Here is a 13,162-nt window from a genome sequence, read left to right on the forward strand (position 1 = left end):
TAAATTGAGGAATATTGTCAAGCTGTGTTTTAATTTGGCAGGCATTACACTCACAATGATCCCTGACACCATCTGCTGTCTTCCTCTCTTTGTCTATTTCCCCCCCTCTCTCTCTCTCTCTTTGTGTTTTTCACCCACTCTTTCACGCACACACAAACACTCTTCCTCTCTGTTTTTCACCTCCACCACACCTCTTTTTATGTCTTTACGGTATCCAGTCATTCATCCATTCTTCAAGTTTGCTGTTCAGTATGACAGTCACATGTTGACTGGGTCAAAGTCTGTGCAGGCTGAGTGGATGCTGAGAGAATAAGAAGAGATTATGAAGGCACTCAGTGTGTGTTTTTGTGTGTGTGTGTGTGTGTGTGTGTGTGTGTGTGTCTGAGAGAGAGAGAGAGAGAGAGAGAGAGAGAGATGGAGTGGAAAAAAAGAAAGTTTTAATTTATACCCACAATGAGCTTTTTCGTGCATATTGCTAAATATTTAGTACCCAAAGTCATCCTATTATTACATAATTATGCCTATCTGGGATATGGGCGGTTGCTTTTAGAGCAATATGTCATAAATATTTCCTCGTAGGGTGGTAAGTGAGCTTTCAGAGGCAATGGATAAGAGGTAATGAAATATTTAAAAAGGGATTACTTCCCCAGAATGTTAAAATATATATCTATCAGCTTCTTTTAACCTTGCCAAGTGCTCTTGTTCGGCTTAAATAGCAAACTGTGGCGTGGACAGTGCTGGGGTGAAAGCATCATGTCTGTAGTCAGGTTTGATTACACTTTGACTTAACAGTAGGGGCACAGTGTTTTGAATTTCCTGGCCCTACAAACAGAAATTCATGAAATCAGAAATCATTGTTTAAAGGGACAGTTCACCCCAAAATCAAAAAGACATATTTCTCCTCTTACCTGTATGTGCTGTTTATTAATCTAGATTGTTTTGGTGTGAGTTGCCAAATGTTGGAGATATCAGCCGTAGAGATGTCTGCCTTCTCTCGAATATAATGGAACTGGATGACACTCAGCTTGTGGCAATCAAAGCACCTAAAAAATACATTTGAAAAGCTCAACACCAATGTCTCTTTCCAGAAATCATGACCCCATTACTCAAGACAATCCACAGATCTTTTTGTGAGCAGTTTCATGTAGGAACTATTTTCTTCCTACTGAGCTACAGCCATCAATCGTAGCACCACACAAAAGGAAGTGTGTTAGCTCACCTAGCACCACTGAGCTAACTAACGATACAGCTCAGCCGGTGCTGTAGCATTGTTCCGACCTCTCATTAGTCCGACGTCCCGTTGTTCCGATATGTGATTATACTAGGCTATACTGTATTTGTGTACCATAGAGGATCAGCAGTGCAACAAAAGTAGGCTACTGGTTGAGATACAAATGTCATAGAGAGGAGAGAATGAAACACCATAACCTCCTGTTATTAACTCTGGGGTCCGGGTTGTGTGGGGAGCTCTCCGCGGTGCTGAATGGCTCCCGGCAGGCGTATTTCTGCCTTGATGGTGCGCTGCGACCGGCTCTGGGTCAGCTGGGAAAGGTTTGAGGCGAAGCAGGCTCACGGCTTATGTGTTTGCCACTTTCTTTTTCATTTTAACCCACACCATGATCTTTTCCTAACCCTAACCCCTAACCCCCTAACCCCTAACCCCCTAACCCCTAACCCCTAACCAAGTGGTTTTTGTGCCTAAACCTAACCAGACCTTAACCACAGGGCATCATGATGATTTCGGAACAACAGGACTTCGGAACAATGGGTTTAATATGGTCGGAACAATAGGATGTCGGACCAAGGGGCTGTCGGACCAATGGGCAGACCCCGCTCAGCCGAGGAGGACACATTAGTATTTACATCTTGCACTGTCACCAGCACGATATCTCTCCACGATTCTCCATGAGTAGATGCACACTTCCCTCTGCACAGTGATACAGTTGGCGGGTGTAGTTCGGTGGAAAGAAAATAGTAATAAAATATAGTGGATTATCTTGAGTAACCAGGTCATGGTGGTCAAGGCACACCATGACCAATAGCACCACAGGTAAGAGGAAAAATATATATTTTTTGGGGAGTGAACTGTCCCTGAACTGATGGGGTTTGGTATGATTATAAAAATGACAATGAAAAAATGTTTTGACCCAGAAGTTGCACAGAGGCATGGCACTCTTGTCATACTGTAAATTTGAGGGAGGACTGAAGACATGTTATTAAGTTTCCCTCAGGACTCAGGTCACTCTCCTTATTATCCCTGCCCTAGTTTCTGGAAATATTAAGTGGTTTTACTAAAACTGTGGTTATGGTTTGGTGATGAGAGTAGACACATCACAAAAGAAATACACTATATTGTATGAAAAACATCCCAGACAACATTTAATGCTTTCTGATGCTGTGAAAGACGTAAAACAGAAACAAACAACAACAAACGTTTATCGTGGCCTATCTTAAAGATGCTATGAAACTGGACTTCCTGGAAAACAGTGTTTCTTCAGTGGTAATGTCATCCTGCACTTGTGGGTTCAACTAAGGACTTAACTTGATGTTTTTGTGCTTTCTCTCCATACTATAAAAGCCCACATTGGCTCGACTCTCCACTGGCCTCTTCCTTAATGTGAGGAAATACCTCACATTAAGGAAGTAATGGTGCCGTTTAATGGGAGCTGTAAGTAGGCATTTTTTATTTCACTCCATTTTCAGTATTTCCTTCATTCTTTTCTCTCTGGTCCGCTGTCCATGGTGCTGATGGGCCCTGTCCTCAGAGTCCAAACTGAGTGAGAATACAGCACACGTGAGTCAAAACCATGTTAACTTTCCTCTTTTTCCCTGAGCTGATAATCTTCCCTCACTCAATGTGTGAGAGCGTCATCAGACAGGGCCAAGGACAGGACCTGCCTCTGGTTCTGCTCGGCCAGGAAACCATCTGTTTTTAAAACTTTTCCTCTGGGAAGCCAATCTCAGTAATCACCAAGATTGCTTTGAAGCTCAGTGCTGTCTGTCGGAGAATTATCATTGTAACCGGCACTCCTGAGATTTATTCCTCACAGAAAATCAATTCAGTGTTTAACTATCCAATGGCTGAAACATCCGGTGACCCTTAGGGACTGTTCTTTACTTATCAGAGGAAAGGGTGGCTGGGGTGTGACTTTTTTTTCTATTTTTGGTTTATTTTTTTCATCTTGACCCTGCTCAAAGCTACAAATATTGTTTCTTGATATTCACTTCAAATGTATGTTTCGGAGCCAATGTAAAGAACAAACTACACAGAAGTGAGAAAGGATCTGATAGTTTATTCTTTATTTATTTATCTTTTAAGAATTTCTAAAGCAGAATAAAATATTACAACTTTAAGCTTAGATTTTAGTATGTTTTCTGAAAGAAGCAGTATTCATTGTACATGATGTGTTCAAGGACCGTCAGAAATGCAAAAATCCAACAATTTTTCAACACATTTTTTGTTTGCACAGTGTCTGACTTTGAGAGATACCAGAGGAGCGTTCGGGAAAAAGGCCAGTTTATTTGAGCACTCCAAAAACTCCAGTAACACTCCAGGGTGTAAAAGACTCTGTCCCAAACTCTGAGTCTTCTGGCGTAACAGACACACTTCATACACACATACTCGTTTACCATTCCGAGTGGGGACCCCCCTCCCTCTCTGCTCCATCAATCTCCAGCCCGCACACTGACTGACTGCGTAGCCGGTAAACAGAGCTCAGCTGTTTATTTAGCCTAGCAATATCTCCGAACTATAGTCGCTGCAGTGGATGACTTTGAACGCGATTTTGAAGAGTTTCTTGTAGCGGACACAGACCCAGCGCCATACCTGTTTGAGCCGGAGCATACAGATGAGGAACTCCATGTGTTTGATGCTGAGCGGGTGAGAAGAGAGGCTGAATGCACAGAATGGGATTCAGTGCTACTGCTACCATTGCTGGGGAGATATATCATCAGGAGGAAAAGCGACGCAGAGAGTGCATCACAAGGAGTGAAGTTGCGTCTTCTTTTCCTCGCAGATGACGGTTCGGGTTCATTCTCTCCTGTTGCGTGGTAAGTGTGGTCCATTCGCAAACTTTATAACTAAAAAAACTTTTCACTACTCTCTATCAACGAACTACTAACACTCTCTGCTGTTTCCTCTTCCTTCTTCCTTCCTTCCGCTGTCTTCGTTGGTTCATTTATACACGCAAAACGCATTCTCTGGCTGGCTGGATTGTCCGCTCGGTCTGCCGTACATATATGGCGGCGCAAGATGGCGACCTCTCTAAAGCAAGGCCAGAGATATTGGATGAAGGGAGATACCCAACTGTAGGCTTATCCAATTTTAAGGAAACGGTTAGTCTTCCTGTCTCCTAAGTGGGCGTGGTTAGCTCTCCCTCCAATCAGAGCCTGTTCTCCCTTGACACCCCGCCCCCCCCCCCCCCCCCCCCCCCCCCCGGATGTATGCAGATCGAGAAGCAGGTGGAATGAAAATACATTCTTCCTATTATTGCAGCCTATTGTTGCACAAAGCTTGGGCATTTTTTATTTATTACTAGCGGTGAATAACTGTTTGTAAGCTAACTTTGATTTTACCGCTTGTTTATCAAGATTACGAGATCTCGTGAGAACTTGTTTTCTGAGACGGACAGGGCTCAAACAAAGTTAACTTTCTCTTGATCTGTGCGGATGAAAAATGCAGCTTTAGTGTCAGAATATTGGTAAGATGTGTGGCTTGTGGAAAATGAACCCAATATTTACTTTAGTGACTACAGGGCGAAAGAATTGACCATAAATTGTGATCACGTTCATTTTCCTCATTGACGACAATACATTCAGAGCTGCCGCAAGTCTCCTACGGGGGTGTGGCGCTGATGTCACTGAATCAGGAAGTGAGCTGAGTTGGGTATCTCGCTTCATCCAATATCTCTGGCAAGGCCCTTGCTATATATATTTAAAAGCATAATTATAAGGCTACGAAAACTAAACGAATTTTATTTTATATCGATTATACACTTGTATAAACATATTAATGGGTAGAATATTCAGATTCAGATTCAGATTGACAATAAACCATGCCAAATATTACACACTGGCCCTTTAAAGAAAATATGCCTTACTGAGCAACTGGCAGGTTTTGGAGCTCTGATAGTATTTAAATAAATACAAAATACAAACATTTACAGTTGTATGTCTCTCCCCACTGCTTAAAAAAATTGCCTCCCCCATTTTACACCACTGTCAACCCCCCTCATAAATAATGAACAGTCCCTTACCACTGCTATTGCTTGGTACCCTGCAATGATTTATCAGCTTAAGGTACTACTATGGCAAAAACAGTGTAAATCTAATGCTCTGCAGTTATTGTAATTATTATGAATCTTATTACATTCAGTATAACTTCTAAAATCCATACATGGTACCAAAACACTACTGCACATTCAATCGAGTTCCTTCCTCAGCTGCAGTCATACATGCAGACTGCTTCAAATACACACAATTACAGTTTAAGTTACTGTAAGCGGCTTACATTCAAATTGAGCACACAAATTTGCATTATGTTGCAATCTTAGTTATTTGCAGTCCTCTAGTGGTTGAAAACTGTCAGTACATGATGGAAAAAGCATGCAAAAACATTGAGAAATTTGGTTTTAGAGAGCAGTGATGTTGCCATGTGAGAACCTCACAGTTTATGGTTCTGCCTGTTTGAGCTTGATATGTTTGGTAACCACTTGGTCATGGAAGTGCAATAGAAGAACTCCCATACTTTACCAGCTCCCACTGAAGTGCTGTTAAGTACTTAATCCTTAGCCGCTCTGTTGAACCTCCTCAGGGGCCAAAAGTAGAAGTGAAGTGACCCCTGGAGACATAAGTGCATGTGTGTAACTTTGTGTGGCCTGCAGCTACTCACACTGCTGTTAAATACAGCAAAAACTGTTTTACTGAATTGGTCTTCTCCAAGCTGTGGTGAAGATTAAGAAGTTGAGCTCTTCTTTAAATTAAGCATTTCTTCATCATAATAACTTGTGATAGTGTTTCTGTGTAGACAATAGTGCTTTGGTACATACATTTTGATACAAGGACGACACGTGCACACATTCTGAATGCATATAATTCATGATCCTGATGAATCCTTATTATCTAAACCAAACCCAAAACAACTTTATCCCTCACAATGCACTAGTATTCAGACAAAAATAGTGACATAAAAATAGGGCAAAATGCATATGGATTTGTGGACATCAAGGTTCAGAGCCGCACGACATCAAATAAATTGCACTTCTCATTGAGAAGTCACTGTTTACTTCTCATGATTCAACACCTCCCCAACAGAGAAGAGAGATACTTCAGAGCTGCACCTGCTGCAGATGAGTCACCTTCAGCTGGCTGCACTGCTAGACTCATTAAAGGTTTGGACACACACACACTCAGGCACACACGCTTGTATTCCTTATTACTAAGCTGGCCTCTTGACTTTCCTCCCAAACCACAAAGGGGATGACACAGAAATGAATAGGAGCAGACCAACAGCAGATTGTTGGGTAATTGAGTGTTTCTGTGTGTGTCTATACAGTCATGCTCTTTTAATGACTCGTATCATTTACTGATAATGCACAAGTACACAAATACACTTACTCTCAGTTAATCTTGTCTTGTGGCAAAGAAAAAAATTCACAGGAAGTCATAAGAATGATAATACAACGTAGAATGAGTACCTTCATTTTCCCTCCATATCCTTCATCACTGGAGGTGCTTCCTCTCCTCACCTCCTCTGTGGTTCCATACGTCTTTTCTTCCTTCCCTTGTTGAATCATTCATACACTTTGGACTCAAAAAAGAAAACGTGGTGGCCATCCACAACCTTGACTGTGTGGATTAGATGAGTGCTCTGTGCCAAACAAAAAACAGACCACAAGAGTACAGTAGGTTATTTGGCAGTATAGCATTTCAACAGTATAGTATCACAAAATATCCACTAAATTATGAGGAAAAAATATGGAGATGTTTTTAGAATAATTCTCATACCTACAGGAAATATAAAATAAATGTGTATATGTACATTTGGTTTAACCCATTCTCATAATACAGAAAGGATATGGAGGACAGAAAATGACTCAAGTTTTAATACATAAATTTAAAAATAAAGACATGAATAAATAGAAGAAAGAAAGAAAGAAATCTTGTCTTATCATTGCCTTCGTAAAGCCAATTCATTTTGAATCCTGCAATAAAAGACGTTAAATCTGTCAGAGCCAAAGCCATATGGGTCAACAAATACAAAACAACTTGTGTCCTCATCAGGCGCCTCCCAAACGTGTCTTTATTGCTGGTTCTGAAATAAAAACTACCCGAGTCCAGCGTCCAGGGTATGAGGAATACTGATTCAGTGTCCTGGCTGTCCTCCTCCACGTCTACAGGGAGACACAAGCTGCCAGAAAACAAAGCTGGCACAGCTCCTGTAAACCGGGGTCTTCTCAGGTCCTCTTGTATTTTATCAAAATCTAATTCAGCACACACTCACTCAGTGAACATCTCTGCATCACAGAGAGAGCTCCGGTGTCCCTCTCTGCACAGACACATGCCAGTCACTCACTGATCCTCGCTCACCTGCTAATCTCTGGGTGACACCCAAACACAAACCCACAGCCATGCTTCGTTCAGTTCATTTTACCCAGCATCACGACTACTTATATATCTGACCCACAACATTTCTATAAACTCACTTAATTAACATGAAGGAGCCATTACAACCTTTGACACAATTACTCATGAACAGCTCTTAATTAACAGCATAATGAGGTGTTTGATCCCATAATGCATTAAGTACATTAAGTTTTTATAAGGTTTATTCAACATACTCTTCTGAAAAGTGGACAAAAGATTATTATGATCCACCGTTATTTAAATGTTTGGCTGTATGTTTGCGTTACAGTTCACTGCTGTGATCGGTCTCCATTGATCTGATATAGGCAGGTGATAGCTCCCTAATTCTATTGTCTTTGGCGCCCCCCACAGTCTGAGACACATGATTACACATTTACATGCTTTACTGTATTTGAATCTCCCACCCAATTACACATACCAGATTTAAATATTCTCATACACTTGTTAGATGCATCAGACTGGCTACCTGCTACAAATACAAAATGTTGTGTTTGTGGCTCTTGTTGCAGAGGCTGTAGCTGTTTTCAAGAGAATCAAAGGTTGTCTTGGAGCTCCAAAATAAAGCATTTGGTATGTATATCTGTTTAGACAGCTCCCTCTGCTCTAAAGAACCTTGAAGCAGAACCATTTCTGAGGGTCTCTGGGTCCTATGTTCCCCCATAATATAGGGACCAGGGAACATAGGACCCTTTTTCCAAAAAAGGGTCCTATGTTCCCCGGGTGCAGAACATAGGGGGGAACATGGGACTCGGGGAACATAGGACCCGGGGAACATAGGGATGACCCCATGTCGGAAGATGTGCAATGTGCAGTACTTGCAATATATCTGTATCAGTAATAAGAATAAGACTAAGAATATTTTAGTTATATAGCTCCTGCATCACAGCCTCTGCCTCTACCTGCTGGACAGATCTGTTTGGAGACCAGTAAAAAGGAAAATAATACACATATTTAGATAAAAACCATCAGTCAACATCATGTAATGTGTGTTTTGTAGTCTGATGGAATTTTTTTTCAGTCAGAGTTGAAACAACAAAGACATGATGGGTTAAAGTGGTATTTGTAGTGCCCGCCTCATTGACTCCAATAGAACTGACGCCAAACTCTGCCTTCTCGAATGCCGTCACTGTAGTCAAGACCTTTCTGTCTGCCCCAAAACTGTGGAACAGTGCCCCCCTCCCAATTTAGATCCGCTCCCACCCCTGACTCTTTTAAGTCCAGGGTCAAATCCTCCTTTTATTCATTAGCATTTGAGTCCCCCTGATGTGGCTCTCCCTGATGGGTACCTGTGTTTGTTGTGTCTCTAAATGTGTGAGCTGTGTTCCTGACAGTAATGTTGCCTCTCATGTATGTGTTGTTAGCATTTTATTCCTTTTGTACAGCACTTTGGTCAACATGAGTTGTTTTTAAATGTGCTTTATAAATAAATTTGAGTTGAGTTGAGCTCTTTCCTTTATAAGCAAATGAATTTCAATAAAAGTACACACTCCTGCAAAATACATGGAGGTGCACTTACTTTGTAAATTGATAATACTAGTGCACTTTAAATATGTAGTGACACAAGAGGACACCGTCTAACTAGTTATGACAGTACCCTCATGGAGACGTTGTACTAGAGAGTCAATAGTATCTTAAATATGTCTAGTGGTAATCACAAATTCTATCTAGTATTTTTGTGAAGCTTAGAATGTTCAGTTTTTGAGTTTTTAATTCAGTCTGTTTTAGCATTGAGGTCAGTAGTGTTGCTGGAGATGTTTCTGATATTCTGCTCTCCTCATCTATGTAAAAAGGATGAGAAAAAATTCAGAAACATCTCTCGATGTGATATAGTCATCACAACACCACCTTTAATGACACTGTCCATAAAAATGTATTAGCTTCGTAAAGATAGATGTTATGGAAGACCTACTGTATTAAATTGTGATATATATTGTACAGATGTACCTAATAAAGTGGCCACTAAGTGTCTATAATAATAGTTTATAAAATGTCACTTTATATTTATACCGATTTAAATATATTTTACAAAAGAAATGGTGAGAACAAACATTAACAAAGCACTGGAGCAAAGTGGAGTGCACATTTCCTTGGCTACTGTCTGTATGTCCATATCGTCCTCATATTTTTCCAGATCCATGTTTGATGCGTAAAGCATTTCATCCCAATTGTCATTTAATTGTTTATTTTTATTTTTGGAAACAGTAGCGAGACAAGTGTGGTGTTAAGTCATGGTCCCCACATGTACAGCAAAGGATGTATGTATGTATACCAAGTTGAATGTGTGCTGCTTTAATTTCACCTTGATGACAAACAAGGTTTCAATAATTCAGCCTCACTTACGTACGACAGATAGAGGCCACATCAATACATAAGCAACAAAACCTGATGGCAACACGATCTGAAACACTGTCAACTTGACCTTTTCCACTTTCATTTCATTTTACGATCATTGTCTTTTTGGCAGCATTTCTCTTGTATTGGGCAGCATACAATAATAAGTGACAAGTGGAATTCTTGGAAAGGAAAGCAGAAGCCATGACGATAGAGACGAGGCTGCACAGAGCGTAAAAAGAGGTGCTTAAAATAAACAAGGATAAAATGATGCAGAGAATTGACCTGACCAGAGAGGGCAGAAACATAAAAGTCACCTCTTTGCCACAATATTTTTATTCATTTTCCAGCATTTTAAGATACAGCCTCTTTTCATTCATACAGTGTTTGCAAACATAAATGCCTGCTGCATTATCACAAAACAACAACAAAAAAAAAACATACTCAAACACACACACAAAACAAACAAACAAACAAAAAAAAAAACAGTCATGCTCCTGTTCAAGCCAGTAGAAATCTCCAAATGGCATGTCTCAAAATAATACTTATAAAATGGAGTATATTCATTGTGACATATGTGAAATCCAGATGTCTAGAAAAAAAAATAAAAAAAACTGCAAAACAATGATTTGAAAAGAAATTATAAACTTGAAAACTGTATCGTCCATGGAACCTACTCACTCACGTCATCTGTTAAATCTGAATCCTTCACATAATCTATGAAGGGTCCCCATATAAATTCAAACACATGCTGTTTGGCCTTTAATATGTAAGTTATTCTCTCTAATGGGAGACTTGATAACATCTGCCTTGTCCACTGAGTAATACTTGGTCTATAAATCCCTTTCCATAATAATGCAATACATTTTTTTGCATTGAGCAAGCTGAGATCTAAATGCTCGTTCATATTTATTGTAATTATGTTTCTTTGGATATAAGCCCATCAGAAAAAGTTTAGGATCCAGTAAAATCTGTTTTGAAATTACCTTCTCTATCACAACTCTTACCTCTTCCCAGAACATGTTAACCTTTGTACATTGCCAAATACAATGGAACAAAGTCCATCTGTCTTCTGTACATTTTGTACATATATCAAGTATATTTGGGTCAAACCGGTTTAAGTCCACTGGTGCCAAATAAGTCCGCATTATCCATTTATATTGTATTAATTTCAGACGTGTATTTACAGATTTGATATGAGCGCCAGTGCAAGCTGCTTCCCAATCTTCCTCTGAAATTTCAAGCTGCAAGTTTTCCTTCCAGGCTTTTAATTTAGACTGTGTTTTCAGGTGAATAAGATGACAACAGATTGTAAAGTTCTGATATGATACCTTTTCTCAACTTGTCCTTTATCATGCTTTTTTCCAGAAGTGAATATAAAGGCCTTGTAAGCAGATTATTTTGATTTACTTTTACAAAATTCCTAAGCTGAAGATACTTAAAGAAATGCTTGTTATTAAGGTTAAAATTAGATCTCAGCTCTTCAAAAGACATCATAGTGTCTGAGTCCTGTATATAAAGATCTTGAATCATTTTAAGTCCCTTAGATTCCCATACTTTAAATGGTGCATCTGCTCTCCCTGGTACAAAAAACTGATTGCCCCATATTGGACTAAACTGTGATAATGTTCCAGTTCTTGAGAATATTTTTTAACCTCGTACCATATCTTGATCATGTGTCTTACAATTGGATTTTAAGTTTGTTTATGTAGTTTCTTTACTGTGTCTGAATACATGTAAGAGGGAAGAGGTAGTTTCAAACCATGAACCTCCATTTCAGTCCAGTGAGGAGAATTGTTTGTTGAAAAATAAAACATTATAGATCTCAGCTGTGCAGCCCAATAATACCACAACATATTAGGACATTTCAAACCCCCTCGATCAAATGGTACAGTACAGGCCAGAAGTTTGGACACACCTTCTCATTCAATGCGTTTTCTTTATTTTCATGACTATTTACATTGTAGATTCTCACTGAAGGCATCAAAACTATGAATGAACACATGTGGAGTTATGTACTTAACAAAAAAAGGTGAAATAACTGAAAACATGTTTTATATTCTAGTTTCTTCAAAATAGCCACCCTTTGCTCTGATTACTGCTTTGCACACTCTTGGCATTCTCTCCATGAGCTTCAAGAGGTAGTCACCTGAAATGGTTTTCCAACAGTCTTGAAGGAGTTCCCAGAGGTGTTTAGCACTTGTTGGCCCCTTTGCCTTCACTCTGCGGTCCAGCTCACCCCAAACCAACTCGATTGGGTTCAGGTCCGGTGACTGTGGAGGCCAGGTCATCTTCCGCAGCACTCCATCACTCTCCTTCTTGGTCAAATAGCCCTTACACAGCCTGGAGGTGTGTTTGGGGTCATTGTCCTGTTGAAAAATAAATGATCGTCCAACTAAACGCAAACCGGATGGGATGGCATGTCGCTGCAGGATGCTGTGGTAGCCATGCTGGTTCAGTGTGCCTTCAATTTTGAATAAATCCCCAACAGTGTCACCAGCAAAACACCCCCACACCATCACACCTCCTCCTCCATGCTTCACAGTGGGAACCAGGCATGTGGAATCCATCCGTTCACCTTTTCTGCGTCTCACAAAGACACGGCGGTTGGAACCAAAGATCTCAAATTTGGACTCATCAGACCAAAGCACAGATTTCCACTGGTCTAATGTCCATTCCTTGTGTTTCTTGGCCCAAACAAACGGTCCTCATGTGTGCCAGTTTCATTGTAGCCCTTGATGGTTTTTGCGACTCCACTTGGGGACACATTTAAAGTTTTTGCAATTTTCCGGACTGACTGACCTTCATTTCTTAAAGTAATGATGGCCACTGGTTTTTCTTTAGTTAGCTGATTGGTTCTTGCCATAATATGAATTTTAACAGTTGTCCAATAGGGCTGTCGGCTGTGTATTAACCTGACTTCTGCACAACACAACTGATGGTCCCAACCCCACTGATAAAGCAAGAAATTCCACTAATTAACCCTGATAAGGCACACCTGTGAAGTGGAAACCATTTCAGGTGACTACCTCTTGAAGCTCATGGAGAGAATGCCAAGAGTGTGCAAAGCAGTAATCAGAGCAAAGGGTGGCTATTTTGAAGAAACTAGAATATAAAACATGTTTTCAGTTATTTCACCTTTTTTTGTTAAGTACATAACTCCACATGTGTTCATTCATAGTTTTGA

This window comes from Epinephelus lanceolatus, chromosome 19, assembly GCF_041903045.1.
Source record: "Epinephelus lanceolatus isolate andai-2023 chromosome 19, ASM4190304v1, whole genome shotgun sequence".
Lineage (NCBI taxonomy): Eukaryota > Metazoa > Chordata > Actinopteri > Perciformes > Serranidae > Epinephelus > Epinephelus lanceolatus.